A 16538-nucleotide genomic window follows, 5' to 3' on the forward strand; every position below is an offset into this window, starting at 1 on the left:
TGTTTCAGGAAATATAAATGCTAAAATATGCATTACATAATACCTATGGTTGTAAGCTGGATGTGATAGTAAGTAACTTACTATGACATGACTGATCCAGAGCTAATTAACTTAACCTGCATCAACAGACTTTGGATATTCTTTTGATATGGGGGACATAGGTAAAGTTAGAGTCATTAAAAAATGTTTAAAAATGAAATGAATTGATATGAGCTGATTAATATCAAATCAAAAAGAAGAATCTTGATTTGTCACCACAGCTCTTACTGCTGACTCCCAAGTCCAAACCACCTCCTAAATGCTCATTTCTCACTTTTTTCGGCTAGAACCATGAACTTTGAACTTTCTTCTCCCAGATGTAAATTTTAAGGAAGACATAGAATTTCAAACTATCACCCTACATAGAAAAGAAAGTAGGATGGGCCCCAATTTCTGACTGATTTTGCCTCCATATTTCCCCACATCTTACTCTTTATTGCAATTTCTACTGCTATTAGATTAGTTATTTTTATTCTTTTGTATAAAACTGAAGAGATTTTCATAAACCACACATTACACAGCCCTATTCTAGGTCTCCACCTGATCATGGCCCTCTAAATGCCATCACTCAGATGGTAAAGAAAAAAGGAAGGACTAAAACTGGCCAAGCATATAGGAGGCACAGCTAGGCATTTCCAGGGTGCAGTTAACCATCTTACTAGTGGCAACCTGGTGCGTGTTTCCACAGCAGCCACTTGTGAGAAGTAATAAGCAATACGAACAAGCTGTGAATTTCCAAAAATATCAAATCTGAAAGCTCATGCCTGGCAGACTTAAAGACTTCTATTCTTTGGAATCAATCATGCATTCATTTGACAAAAGTATATTAAAGGCAGTGTTATCATGCTAATAACTGGAAATAAAACAGCGAACAAAGCAGACATGATAAAATATGTCTTCATAGGGCATATAATTCAGGAAGGAAGTCAGACAATGAAACTACATTTTACTCCCATGAGATGAATAGGGTTGTGATAGAGGTACATTGTGCTAAAGGTTAAAGAACAGAGAAGGGGGTCAAATAGAATAGGCACTAACCGAGCGAAGGAGGTTCCAGAAAGGTATTCTATAGAAAATGTCATCTAAGTTGAAAATGAAAGAAAACTAACTCACTAAACCTAGAAAGAAGAGGAGAGAATGCCATAGAGCAGGAATAAAATAATCAAAGGTGCTTATACCAATACAAATTCCACCTGTCACAAAACGACCCTTTAACCCTCCTCCCATATTTCATAGTCTTACAACATTTAAGAAGCATTATTATGAGAAACAGAACAGGGATCGAGATTGTTATTGAGGGTACACTGGAACTTGGAGTTAATTGACTTAATGGCATGATCCATGTTATACTATTTAAGACCAAACACTAAACCACTCACAAGTGTTTCAAGGAGAAATAAACAATAAATGTTTACTACTGGGGGAGTAGATTATATGTGAGTGAATAGGACCGCTTTGATAAACTACTGATAGTTTCCCATCTGAGTGAGAGCTGCAGTTCTGTATGACTGCAAATTAAGTAGTTCAGCCTAATAGCTGGAGACTGTCGCATGGTCAGACATAGTGGTGAGCACCATTGTTCTGACCTTAAATATCCATGAAGAGATTCCCAGCAGAGTAAACTCCCTGGCTTTTTTGCAACCAAGCCTCTCATACACTTGAGCACACACACACACATGCACACATACAAATTTTTTGTCATGGTCAAGAAATTACTTGTACGACATTGAGTTAAGTAACTGTGCATTTCAGCCCAGTCAATTCTTCTCTCCTAAAAGAGAGTACATTCTTGGCTCTGGACCATGTGATAATCACCCTGCCCGTGTGAAGGATGACTGAGGTGGCCTGGCTGTCTCCACAATAAAGCCCCAGGCAGGCGGAAGGAGACACTGACATGCATTTTTCTTGGGAGCTCACACAGGTTAAGAACAACTCAACATTTATGCTGTGGCCTCTTGTAAATCTTGCAAATGCTAGCATTAGATGAGTTATACAATGAGAATTATCTGAGTACCTTGAATTCCAAAATATTAAAAAAAGAAAACCCTTGGGAAACTTCTGGACCATTATATGCTTTCTAAATTTAGAGCTCATTCCTAGCCACCTTTGGCAAAATAAATGTCATTCATTCATGCAACACATATTTATTATATTTATTTTTCTTATTGAGTGCCTATTATGTGTCAATATTATTTTAGGAGATGGAGAGAAAACAATGAACAGATAAAAATCTTTATACATGTGGGTGTGGGTGGGTTTGTACACTTGGCATATTAGTGATGAATGCTGAGGAGACAAAATGAAACAAGGAAGGAGGACATAAAGGGCCAGAGGTGGGAGGTGAGGTGACTATTGAACCATGTAGACAAGGCTGGGCTAGACATGACAGCCCACAGCAGGCTAAAGTGTGAGACCACCTTTAACCGAAGTTTTTACAATGTATTTTACATATTTATATGAGAGTCTGAGTGTCATGCGGGACAAGGGAAGAGAATGAAAGAGTTTGCCTCACACTGTTAGTTAAGGACATGTGTACTTTCCCCAAGCTTTCAGATCCCCATTATCCAATCTGGAATTGAAGGGAATCATCCTGCCCAGAAGGTAATTCACAGAAGACGCAAGTTCACTGTGCAGAACTGTCCTTTAGAGGAGTTTTGGTAAATAAAATGTTCTTCATTCCATTGTATTACCAGCCATGTTCTAGCACTCTATGCCTGAGGACTCTGAGAGCTACCTGACTAGCTGATTGACTCCTCATCTGCCTCTGGGTAAAAGCAGTGTCATGTCTGGTTTCAACTCCAAATGAGGAATCACAAGGAGTGTCATAGATCTTGGACTAAAAATAGGATAAGGAAAAGCTTATGCTACAATAAAGGAATACACATCAAAAATTCACCAATTTTATAATCTAGCTAAAGACTGTTGCTATAAATGTAACTCCTCACAAAATTCTTGTTTTAAATAGCATATCTCTAAATTAGGCTAAATGTCCTATTTATCTGCCCTACTATGTTTTTTCTATATGAAATTCTAGAAAGTCCTCATGTATACCATATCTTTCACAGACATATGTCATTGTTTATTTACTGCAAATGCATTTGTTTCCTGCTAAGTAGACAGTCATGACAGCTTCCAAGCTTCTTTGTTTTATGTACCTCTTCAGTTAGAGTTGACTAAAGGCATCTCTCAGATTCTTCTAGATATATTTCTCATGAAAAGCTTAGTAGATTTAGCTCTCTTGCTATCAAATTTACCAAAATGGCTATTTTTTTTTATGTCTTCCTTCATGTTCACAGCAATTTCTTAGCCTCTTTTGTTAATTTGCCAAAATCTTTATTGTATTTACAAAAGCAAACAAATGAAATGCTTAATCGAACATACCCAAAATAGAGGCTTGATGAAAGAGGAAAATAAAACAAAATGAACAAGAAGCCGGCACATTTAAGGCTCATTTTATTTTTTGAAATTTCTAATTATTACTCTTTTATAATATGGGTAAAGGCCTTTGGTTGTCCGCAGAAAAAAACTTTTTAAAAATATATCACATTCTACAATTAATACTTTGAATGTAGTCTTCTCACTAATTGATTTAAATCTCAGTACCTGAGTGTTCATGCCAGAGCAATTAACAAGATAGTTTATTTAGTTGTGGAGAGTCTGAAAAAAGTTCCCCCGAAATAAAATATAAATTAAAAAATGTAAATATTAATTAAATCTTCCTTGGCTGTTTTCTTTGCTTTTTTTTTTTTTCACATCTACTTCATATGTTTCATAATACTCCCTTTGATGTATAAAGAAAGAAATTTATTTAAAATAGATATAGCTTTACAAAAAACAGAATATGATTCTAAAAACTCACTAAAAATCATCTTTGTCTTAAAGCAATAGAATAATGTTAAATCAGAGTAGAGAGGTCCACAATTCATGATAGTAGAATAACTAGCTTACATAACACCTAACAAAATGCAGCATCAAAATGAAGTGTCAAGCCTCCACTCTCTAAGTTGACAAGATATATTTGCACAAGAATAAACATTCTTAAGAGCTTATTCAAAGGCTTAACATCCTACTGAGAAGTAATATAACTTGGCCATAAAGTTGTATTCTAACTTCTGCCATCTAAGGGAATGTAACAAGAGCTGATATCTTTAATTACTGTAAGTTATGATATATCACTTTTCATAGTAGCAAAATAAATCTGACTGTCCTCTAGTTATCTGATGATTAATCATTAGCCATCTCTTATTTTATAGTTGAAGGTATAGACTCTTAAATATCTCCATATTTGTAATAATCTAATATTCAAGTAATCTCGGTGAGTGGAAGATCTTAAACTGGTCAATCGATGAATCACTTAAGATTCCGTGTGTTGAAATTGACAGAAGAATCCACTTAAACTACATCAATAGAAACAGTTAAGATAAAGTTTCATACAGTTTTACCCAAGACTCAGCTGTATGTGTAGCCAGTTGCAAAGATAGTTCCCAATGATTCTGGCCCTCTAGTATTCATGCCCTCCCACAATGAACTCATTTGTGTGATCAATGAAATACGACAGTAATAACCATGTGAAAATTTCTAGGTGGCTCATAAAAGATACAGTGCTGCCACACAGGCTTTGTGGATCACTCCTTCTGGCAGAAGTTTGCCTCTGTTTTATGAGGAAGCTGAAGCCATCTGTGGAGAAGACCATCTCATAGAAAACGGAGACCTTTTGACAACAGCTAGTACTAACTCACTATCCCTGTGAGTTATTCTCCTCTGAGGCAAATCTTCCAGCCTCAGTCAAGCCTCCAAATGACTGCAACACTAGCCAACCTCTGACTGCAACTGCAACCCCACGAGCCTCCCTAGCCAAAACAGTCCAGTGAAGATGCCCATTCATTTCTTTTACCCACAAAATCTAAGAGAGGTAATAAATGATTCTTGTTTTAAGCCATTCAGTCTTCACATAACATACATAACAATGGATCGCCAGTAAACTCTGCCATGAAAGACAAGTCTTGATACATTTGTTCACACTGTGTATTCATGTTGGCTACAATCTCAGGCTACAAATAGTCTCAGAATACCTGCTAACAACTTGAGAGTAGTGAGATATGAAATGAGATAGGCTGTGAGGGGCCAGCTCGTGAGGATCACTGTAAATATTCTGGCTTTTGGCTGATAGTAAGATGAGTAATAGATATGAGCAGGAGAATTTTGGTACTTGGCTTACATTTTAAAGCGTTATCCCAGATTCTGTGTTGAGAAGTCTATTAAAAGCACCCAAAATAAAGATGATATACAGGGCAAGAGTGACAGAAATGGTGACAAGTGGTCAGAGTCACACATTTACACCTTGTGATACCTTTGGCAAGTCACTAAACTCTCTGAAAAGATAATGAATTTTCTACAGGTAAACCTGAGGCAGTACTACCTTCTTTACCATATATTACACAGCATTTTACAGAAAAATGGGACACACCCAATTGGTACTTGCTCCCCAATATTTAACAATCACAAACTAAGAGTGGAAAAATACACGCATAGAACAGGGACAGTAGAACTCTGAGGCTGTAGATTATAGAATTAGGAGGATTTGAGAGATACTTAGGAATTCTTGTTTTGTACATGTTAACACTTTCATTAAAATTATGAGAACAATAGGACATTGCAAAAATGACAGAAAATGAGATTTCTTTATTTTATACAACTTCTCCACTGGAACAACTATTACATAAAAGAAAATTAAGTTGTTCCACCTTTAAACCCATCAAAAGAATATACTGTGAATAAATTTTAATGAAAGCTGCTAAACTATTAGGATTCAGGCTGTGAATCTTTGCTAGTGTAATTCAGAACATTCACACAATGCAGAGGTCAGTGTAGACCTAGATAACCAAACAAAATTCCTGAAACAGGCTCAAAGGCAGAGCCCCAAGAATCTCCTGGTTTAAATGAGTTTAGATCCTATCAATAGGATAAAAATGGGGGGTCTTTCACTAAGTGCCAAGGGCCTCAGCTTCTCAGAGAAGATGTTATAAAAAAATAAGATGGAGCCGGAGCCTGACACTGAATTCTCAGTGTTTTCCAATATATTCACTTATAAGCAGATTTAGGTTATTAAATATTAAGGTATTTAGGAAAGTTAGGGGAAAAAAATAATAGGAACAATAAATCATTTTCAAAATATCTTAATGAGAGCCAATCTACTTCTTATATTCTTATCCACTTTCTGTATTTCTTATGGACTTGGTGTGTAGTGAGCAAAGCTAGCAAGCAGCTGTCATCTGTCCTTCAAAACTTTTCAGCTTTTCCTACCACTCCAACATAAGCCCAAATTCAGACAGCAATATATCTCAAACAATACAAGACATAATACGAAATACACTTACTTATACAAGAAAAACAAAGACAGCACTTGGAAAATATGCAAAATCCCTTTCAAGTGCTTCTAAAAGCTTGGTAAAGAATATGAAATCCAAATAATATAATCCTAAATCTAAGAAAGAAATAGCATAGCTAATTGTGGATAGTTATTACTTTAATGCAGTTTATTAATGTTTAGTTTCCTGTTTTGTTTTTAATAATGTGTTGTTACATTATATCCAAAGTATATAATTCTAACCCATCTTCACCTTCTATAGGACAGAATTGTTTTACATATACATTGCAATAGTTATGTTAGTTTGTTTGTTTAAAGGTATGTTCCCACAGCCAAATATATCTGTAAACTCCTGAAATTAAAATATATATATTATATATATGTAAATATATATATATATATTTATTTTAATAATCATAAAAAATATATAATATATATATTTATTTTAATAATCTTAAAATATATATGTGTATATATATATATACATATATATATATATATAAATATACTATATATATACTTTATAAACTATCTGCTAGAGTCACAGATTTCACGTATTGTAATAGTACACTTGCCCAGGGAAGTTAATGATTTAAATCAAAGGTCATTTTTATTTAGGAAGCTTTGGCCAAAGTTCACAGGAGACTCTTTCATCCTTGAGAGAATCTTAAATTAAACATGAAAACTCAATGTGCAGTCTAGATAAAGTTGTGAAAAAACCTGGCTCTCTGTGTAATGACCACACAGACACATTAAATAAGCAGGTGGGTATGATAAAAACTGTCAGCAAAGTGGAAACAGAGGGACTATATCTTAAAATGACAAAGGCCATATATGACAAACCTTCAGCTAATATACCTAATGGTGAAAAACTGAAAGCTTTTCCTCTAAGATCAGGAACAAGACAAGAATGCCCACTTTCACCACTTTTATTCAACATAGTATTGGAAGTTCTAGCCATAGCAATCAGACAAGAGAAAGAAAGAAAAAGAAAAGAAAAATAAAATGAAGTAGAACTGTCATTATTTATAGATGGCATCATACTATATGGAGAGAACCTGAAAGATTCATCCGCAAAAACTTTTAGAACTGATAATTATATTAAGTAGCAAGTTACAAAATTAATATTCAGAAATTGGTTGCATTTTTAACACTGATAATAAACTGTCAGAAAGAGAAATTAAGTAAACAATTCCATTTACAATTTCATCAAAAAAATAAAATACATAGAAAGAAATTTAAACAAGGTGGTAAAAGACCTGTACTCAGGAAACTATAAGACACTGAAGAAAGAAACTGAAGAAGATACAAGTAAATGGAAGCATATATCATGCTCATGGATATGAAGAATTAATATCATTAAAATGTCCACATTGCCCAAAGCAATCTATAAATGTAATGCAATTTCTATTAAAATGCCAATGAAATTTTTCACAGAACTAGAATAAATAATCTTAAAATTTATATGGAACCACAAAGACCCTGAATAGCCATAGCAACGTTGAAAAAGAGGAACAAAATTTGAGGTGTTATGCTACAAACCATACTACAAACTATGTTCAAACTATACTACAAAGCTATAGTAATCAAAACAGCACGGTACTATCATAAAAACAGACACATAGATCAATGGAACAGAATAGAGAGCTCAGAAAAAACCTATGCCTATATGATCAATTAATCTATGACAAAGGAGGCAAGAATAAACAATAAGGTAAAGACAGATTGTTCAATAAATGGTTTTGAGAAAACTGGACAGATGTATGTAAAAACAATGAAACTACATCACTTTCTTATACCACAAAGAGGAACCCACTCAAAATGGATTAAAGACTTAAATGTAAGACCTTAAACCATTAAACACCTAAAAAACAATATAGGCAATACACTCTGATTTTAGCAATGTGTTTTTTTTTAGATTAGTGTCCTGGAGCAAGGAAACAAAAGGAAAAATAAACAAACGGGACTACATAAACAAAGAGTTTTGCACAGCAAAGGAAACCATCAACAAAATGAAAAGGCAACCTACTGAATGGGAGAAGACAGTCACAAGTGATATATCTGATAAGGGTTTATTATCCAAAACATATAAGAAACTGATACAACTTACCAAAACACAAACAACCTAATTATAAAATGGGCAGAGGACCCGAATAGACATTTCTCCAAAGAGGATATACATATGGTATATGGATATATGAAAAGATGCTCAATATCACTAATCATCAAAGAAATGCAAATTAAAACCACAATTAGATATCACCTCATACCTGTCAGAATAGTTATCATCAGTAAATCAATAAATAAGTGTTGGTGAGAATGTGGAGAAAAAGGAACCCTTGTGCACTGTTGGTAGGATTGCAAATTTGTGCAGCCACTATGGAAAATGATTTGGAAGTTCCTCAAAAAGTTAAAAATAAAACTACCTTATGACCCAGAAATTCCACTTTTGAATATTTATCTGAAGAAATCCAAAACACTAATTTGAAAACATGTATGCACCCTTATGTTCATTGCAGCATATTTATAATAGCTAAGATATGAAAGCAACCCAAGTACCCATCAATAGATGATTGGATAAAGAAGATGAGGTACATATATACAATGGAATACTATTCGGCCTTAAAAAAGAATGAAAGCTTGTCATTTGTGACAACACGGATGGACCTAGAGAGTATTATATTAAGTAAAACAGACTGAGAAAGACAAACACCATATGATCTCACTTACATAGGTGGAAATAAACAAACAAACAAACAAAACAGAAACTGGCTCATAGATAGAGAATAAATTTATGCCTAAGGGGAGGTGGTTAGGAGGCTGGATGAAAAAGGTAAAGGGATTAAGAAGTACAAATTGGCAGTTACAAAATAGTCACAGGGATGTGAAGTACAGCACGAAGAATAGGGTCAATAATGTTGCAACAACTATGTATGGTGCCAGGTGGGTACTAGACTAATCAGAGGGATCACTGCATAAATTAGAGAAATGTCTAACCACTGTGCTATACACCTGAAACTAATATAAAATAACACTGAATGTCAACTGTAACTGAAAAAATAAATGAGTAATTAAAAAAAAAAAATAAGCAGGTGGGGACAAGAAGAGCTCTACTTGAGTATCTATCTCTTTTAACAGACAGAAAAATTTCCCAGAAGTCATATGGCCTATGAAGTGCCAGATACTAATATTAGCATCTGATGCGCTTCAGAAAACCTGATCACATGGCAACTACTGCCCACCTTCTTTCATAAGTACAGCTGAGGTAATTTATGTACCTTATCACTCAGAGCCTTCTGTGAAAAATCCCCTAGGTAAATACAACACTTTCAGTAGCACACAATTAAAAGTGTTATTTTATATAGTATGTTGGTAAAAGTTTGTCAGTGAAGATGATAGAAATATTATTTTCAGATTTTACCAAAATACATTTTAATATGTATACATAAAATGTCACTAATGAAATCTTCATGATATGGCTTTTCATGTAATTGTCTGTACATATTTTCATAGGATAGCTATTACACCATCAGCAAAATGCAGTTGCTATGCCTTCTGTATACCCTGAGTTAAATCATTTACATATTTTAAAAACGTTTTTACTCTATCATCAATGTAAACATATGATGACAAAATAGAGTATGTTTTTAAATCATCTAGTGTATAATCGGCTTTGAAGTACAGGGAAAGGCAGGTGCTTAACCCTGCCTAAGCCAGTGACTAACAACAGCAGTGGCAAAATTACTTCTTTGTGTCATGAATTCCACATATAAAATGATAGGCGATGGGCTGCTTATTCCCTAGAGATAAGCTGATCAATACAGTGGTCACTGATCACATGTAATTCTTGAGTATTTGAAATGTGCTTGTCCAAACTGAAATGTGTTGTAAGAGAAAAATGTACACCACAAGACTTCAAAGATTTAGTACAAAATATAAAGGCAAAATATATCAATAATAAATTTATATTGGTTACCTTTTGAAATAGTATTTTCTACATGTTAGGATAAATTAAATAGAATATAAAAATTATTTTTACCTGTTTTGTTTACTCTATTAATGTGACTACTAGAAAATTTCAAATTCAACACGTGATCCACTTTTGTTACTCTCTCTCTGCTTCTATTGGACAGCACTGCCCCAGGGGCTTTTCCCAATACTTCTCCTGGCATGACAACTTTTCAGTGTTTTACAAGTTCAAAAAGCAAAGAAACATTTTCATCTAACTACCAAGAAAGTATTTATTTGTCCTTTTCTATCCTTCTGGGTTGGGATCGATTTGAAGATGCAATGAAATCTATTTACAGAGGCATTCCCTTAATAAGAATAAATTAACCAGTTTCTCTCTTCTTCCTGAACAGTTAGGGTTTGGTGATTACCTGTTGACTCCACCAGTTATCTATGGAAGATCCTTCCAACTGAACATTAATGTTTCGTCACCAATGTATATTCCACTTTACAGTTTAATATATTGACAAAGGTCATTTCTAACCTATAATCACCTCCAAGAACCTCTGTACTTCCTCGTTGTCTCCCATCACCCAAAATCCCTCACAACCCATTTGGGCAACACCCTTCTCCACCCCAAGGCCTTAACAAAATTAGAGTTCTACTGTTTGTCAGCGCTGAGGTTTCCCTTGAACTTAAATGACCCTGAGTTTGCCACCACGTCTGTATGCTTCAGGCATGTACATCCACCCCTCAGAGGTCAGGTACCCCCCGGAGAGCCAAATTCCACCTTTAGCACAGAATTGAAACAAATGTCTATTAATGGTAACTTGCTTCCTAATTGTGAAATCCCAGAATTAAGACTTCAATATTTATCTCAAAAAGAAGTAACTCCAGACATGCATGTTTTCCATTTTATATTTACTCAGTAACTTTTATGAGACTTCATTTGCATAAATTTGAGATACATTATTTTTATTTTCAGTTCTTTTAAATTATATTTTTGACCTAAATATTGAGCATATGGCATGTAATTTTACATAGGAAATTGGTTTGGTTTCTTTAATTCTCATTTTACCACGTACTCCCTAGAGTTGTCATATCAGCAGTTCCTGACAGAAAAAGAAACATATCACTGTTTTGTAACTAAGTGAAGGCAATACTTCCACTCTGGGTTCATGAAACCTTCAAAAACCAAGGCACAAAGAATTACAGGAAATGCTGACTTCTTCAGTGGTGAAGTGTGCTACCTCTTTCTTGTTTGACTATAAAGTACTGTGGCATTTTATCAAAATACCTTATAGAACTAAAATGAGAAGTATACAAAATTCTCTTTCATAAAAGAAAATATAAAATGCAAATAAAATAAAAATATTTCACAAGTTAATTCAATTTTCCCATCCCCTTTTAATTAAGAATAAGCCATTAATAGAAAAATGAGCAAGATTGTAACAAATAGCCTGTCAATTCACAATATATTAAATCAATGAAAAAAATCCCCGAAAGAATAAAAAGCAAAAAGGACTTGGCAAAACCTCAGTGGATTTACTTTAAGAACACCAGACAGAAACTGAGGGGATTTAAGTCATCTGAAGAAATGGAACAGGAAAGGGATTTGGGGCCACAAAGAATCAAACTTAAAAATGACATACATTTAATAGCATGAGAATATTTAAAAAATGATAAAAGGGGCAACTAATTAACATTATAAAACATCAAGTAAGCTATCTTTTGTTTTATATTTTTTGAAAAGGCTAAAGGGATAGATAACTAAAGTACTGGTATCCAATGCACTAGGATACTTTCAAATAAAACCTATATAATGAAATGATTATGAACATCATCATTAAGCTAATATTTATATATTTACAAATGTTAGTCTATATGATATGTTGCATTCTTTTCATGCAACATCTGAGTTATTTCCAGATAACTAAAACATCTTTTTTTTTTTTTTCCATTTTGCAGATAAGGAACCTTAGACATAGACAGGTTAAATGACTTGCCCAACTAAGTGACAGAATCAAGATTTAAATTCAGGAAGTCAGGACGCAGAACTCAAGCTCTTTAGCACCTTGATGTACTAATAAATTACAATTGGTACCTTGTTTTTATATCCCATGCTCTTGATAACTTAAAGCAGACTTAAAAAGATAAAATTATCAAGGAAATGATCCTGGAGTATTAGATTCAGTATTTTAGAGGAAGCCACATTCTCAGAAACGATCTGCTAGAGCCACAGATTTCATGTATTATAATAGTACACTTGCCCAGGGAAGTTAATGATTTAAATCAAAGGTCATTTTTATTTAGGAAGCTTTGGCCAAAGTTCACAGGAGACTCTCTCATCCTTGAGAGAATCTTAAATTAAACATGAAAACTCAATAAAGTTCTAACTGGAAGGTTCAGACATCGATCAGATAACAGATGAAAAACTTTTTTTTTTTTAACATTTTCTTAAAGTGGGCCTGTTTGCAAATAATTGGAATATAATTATTGTTTTCTCCTCAGTCTATTTTATTGGTTTATTGCTATGGCAGGCAAAATTCTAAGATAGTCCCTAAGATTTCCCACCATCTGGTGTACACGTCCTGCATAATCTGTCAGACAGTTAATGCATGGATTTTTATTCCTGTGATTAGATTATGTGATATGGCATAATTATGAGATAGGGAGATTACCCAGGTGAGCCTGAAGTAATTATATTAACCCTTTCAAAATGAAGCTTGTTTTCCCCGAAGGTTGCAAAAGAGAAAGGAAGAGATTCAAAGCCTGAGAAGCACTCAATGAGCTTTTGATAGCTTGAAGAGACAAAGAATGTAGGCAGCAGCTAAGAACTGAGAGGGCCCACAACTGGCAGCCACCGAGGAAAGGAGGACATCAGTTTGTGGTCACACAGAACTAAATTCCACCAACAGCAAGAAAGATCTCGGAAACAGACCTTTCCCCAGAGCATGAGCACAAGGACTCAGCCTACACAACACCATGGTATTAGCCATGTGATACCCTGAGGAGAGAATACCACCACACTGGGACAAACTTCAAATCTAAATAACTCTAAGTTAACAAATGGTTGTTTTTATAAGCTGCTAAATATGTAGAAATTTATTAAACAGAAAAACACTAATAGAATGTATTTATTTATTTTCTGTGTACATTAACATAGACTATCTGTAAAATACAATACATAATATATAAAATACGTAATACATAACATATCTTAATATGAATATCTATGAACTTACCACCCAAGCAAATAACTAAATGTCTAAAAAAGAACCCATGGATTCCTTTCTTTGCCTACACCCTGCCTCATCTCCATATCCCAGATTTTTTTATTATTCCTTACTTAGTATTTTTTATTTAATCAGATAAACATATATGTCTAAGTAAAATATTGCTTATAATAAGTTGCTTAGTCTAGGTTTATTTTAAACTTTACAAAATGGGTATTATGATGGCTGAAATCTTCCAAGACTTGTTATTTGCACAGAAAATAGCACTGCTGAAATTCATAGGATTTCATTCATATAATCATTTCATAGCTATAATACAATTTATTTACCTACTTTTTGATATAGACATTAGAGGGTTTTTTCTAGTATTAAAAGACTACATCACTCAGATAACTTTGCACATATCTCCACATGCACATGTACAAAAAAGTTCAGGTTGGCTATACCTAGATAAAGAACTGCTAGATTGAAGAGAATATGAATGATCAACTTATAAGGCGTGGCCAAAGTGTTTCAGCAATGGAGAAGAAATTGCTTGTTCCACATTTTCTCCAACATTTAGTATTGTCAGACTTGTTAATTTTTGCCAATAATGTCATCTCTTTGTTGTTTCCATGATCATTAATGAGTTTGAAACATGATTTTGCCGTCAAAAGGATTTCTCTTCTGTGACATGTCTTTTCATGTGTTTTGCCCACTTTTCTTTGGAATTGTTGATTTTCCTTATTGAGTTTTAAATTTCTTATATAGTCTATATAATAATCTACCATTAGTTCTATGTTGCACATCTATTCTCACAATTTGTGGCTTTTCAGTTTTTTCAAAGTATCTTTTTATAAACAAAACTTATTTTTAAAATAGTCAAATGTACCAATCTTACATATTTTTTTATTTGCACCTTAGAAATTTTTCATGAGCCAAGATCAGAAAGTACTCACCTTTGTTTTCTTTTAAATTTTCAGAGTTTTCCTTTTAATGTTCTAAGGCCTTAATCCATCTTGAATTAGGGCAGAGGGGACATGGGGATCTGGATTACTGGCTCATGCATTTATTTGTGCCATCTGGCCCTGTTCATGCTTTATCCTGGATGGACCAGTTTCATCTTTCAATAATTTCCGTGGGCCTGCCTGATCATATGACTCAGTGACATCTGACAGAACCCAACCATGATTAGCAGTTTGGCTTCATGGCTACCTTGTGCTGCATGGCCAGACACCCCGCCTCGACCAAGGCCCAGTCACATACCAAGAGCTTATTTTTTAAAAGGTATCTAATTTTCTGCTGTCGATACCCTATCCCCCTAGGGTCTCCTTTATGATTTTCCCATGTGACTTGCTTTAAGTGTCACACAGGGTCTTTTCTCACCATTATATCTTTAGTGCCACAGGGTTTCCTATGTCATAAGGCCCAAGCAGGAGGAGTGCTTGCACTGAGGTCTGGACTGATGCAAAGCCCTTTCCGTTCTAGGTCCCCCTCAGAGCGAAGTATTTTAGGCCACCCAATGTAGGAGTTGGAGCATTATTCCCAGATGTGGAGCGTGCTGCCTCCTGACCCAGAAGAGTTACCAGTCATTGTGCTTCATTTGCATTAGGAAGTATAAAAGATGGGACTATCCCATCCTTACTCAGTCCAGTAAGCAATCAGCCTCCAGTGATTAGGTGCTTGATGCTAGACAGATAACCAGCGGGTTATCCAACTTCCAAATCGCATCTTTGCATGTCCTTTTTTGGATCACTCCTGGTATCAAATTTTGCAGGTTGGTACCCTGCAAAATTACCCTGGGAAATAAACTTTGATGTGGTGATTAACCTGTGGGGACTGTATTAGGGAGTGTTCTTAGGATTATCACCTGTGAGGGGAAAAAAAGAATGAAGCAGAATCGAGCTAAGAGAGAAGCTGGGTTTCTATGCAGCTTCAACAAAGGCCTCAGACACCTTGTGGAAAGATCTGAAACTGGGATGGCCTTATCGAAGGTTTCCAGCTCAAGTGAGGGGACCTAACTTTACATCCATAAGCTAATCAGTTAGTAAATTCAGGCTGTCCCATAAAGGGTACATGACCTTTGTTAAAGCATCTCTTTTCCACTGAACCGATTCTGAAATGGGCTCACTGCTAATGGTTGCCATATGGCAGAAACTTAAGCAAGTGGGGAAGTACCTTAGGCAAGCTTTCTAGTCCTGAAGGGGATCTAGGTGGCATATCTCAGTGTTCCTCCTAAAAATAAAAATGTCAACAAGAATTTTATGGAAAATTTCGGAAACTTGAAATAAAGTCCTTTAAAATATAATTAACCAAAATATAGCCAGAGGAAATAGAAATGGTTTTCTATTAAGGATTATACTCATAATTGAAAATCTTTCCACAAAGAAAATGCCAAGCTTAAATGGTATTATAGGCAAATTTGACCAATTTTTTAGAAACTCATGAATCCAACTTTTGAAAACTTTTGCAGAGAAGAGGAAAAACAGACTACATAAATTCATTCATTAAGGCCAGAATAATGATACAAAACTTGGCAAAGACATTATAAAAAAGAAAAAGTAGACTTACCTTACTACTGTACATACATACAGAAATCTTAAATAAAATCCTAGCATACCGAAGCTGATAAAATAACACACGTTGAGCACATTGGGTTATCGCAGTATTCAATGGTAGATTAATATTAGAAAATTCTAAAATGTCATCCACCATATTAATATATTTATGTAGAATAATATTTTTTTGTCTCAGATGCATGGAAAGCATTTGATAAAATTCCTTTTATTTTCTATTCCACATAAAAAATACAACATACATAAAATTAGATATTACATTGTTTCTTCAGCCTTCCGCCAAGGAGTCCTTGACCTTGAACTATTACCTGTCTCTAAGTAACAGGGAATCTTCAAATATTAGAGAACAGTAAATTGATCCATATTCAAAGTTCAAGAATATCACCTAATTTC

This window comes from Rhinolophus hipposideros, assembly GCF_964194185.1.
Source record: "Rhinolophus hipposideros genome assembly, chromosome: 9".
NCBI classification, from domain to species: Eukaryota; Metazoa; Chordata; class Mammalia; order Chiroptera; family Rhinolophidae; genus Rhinolophus; species Rhinolophus hipposideros.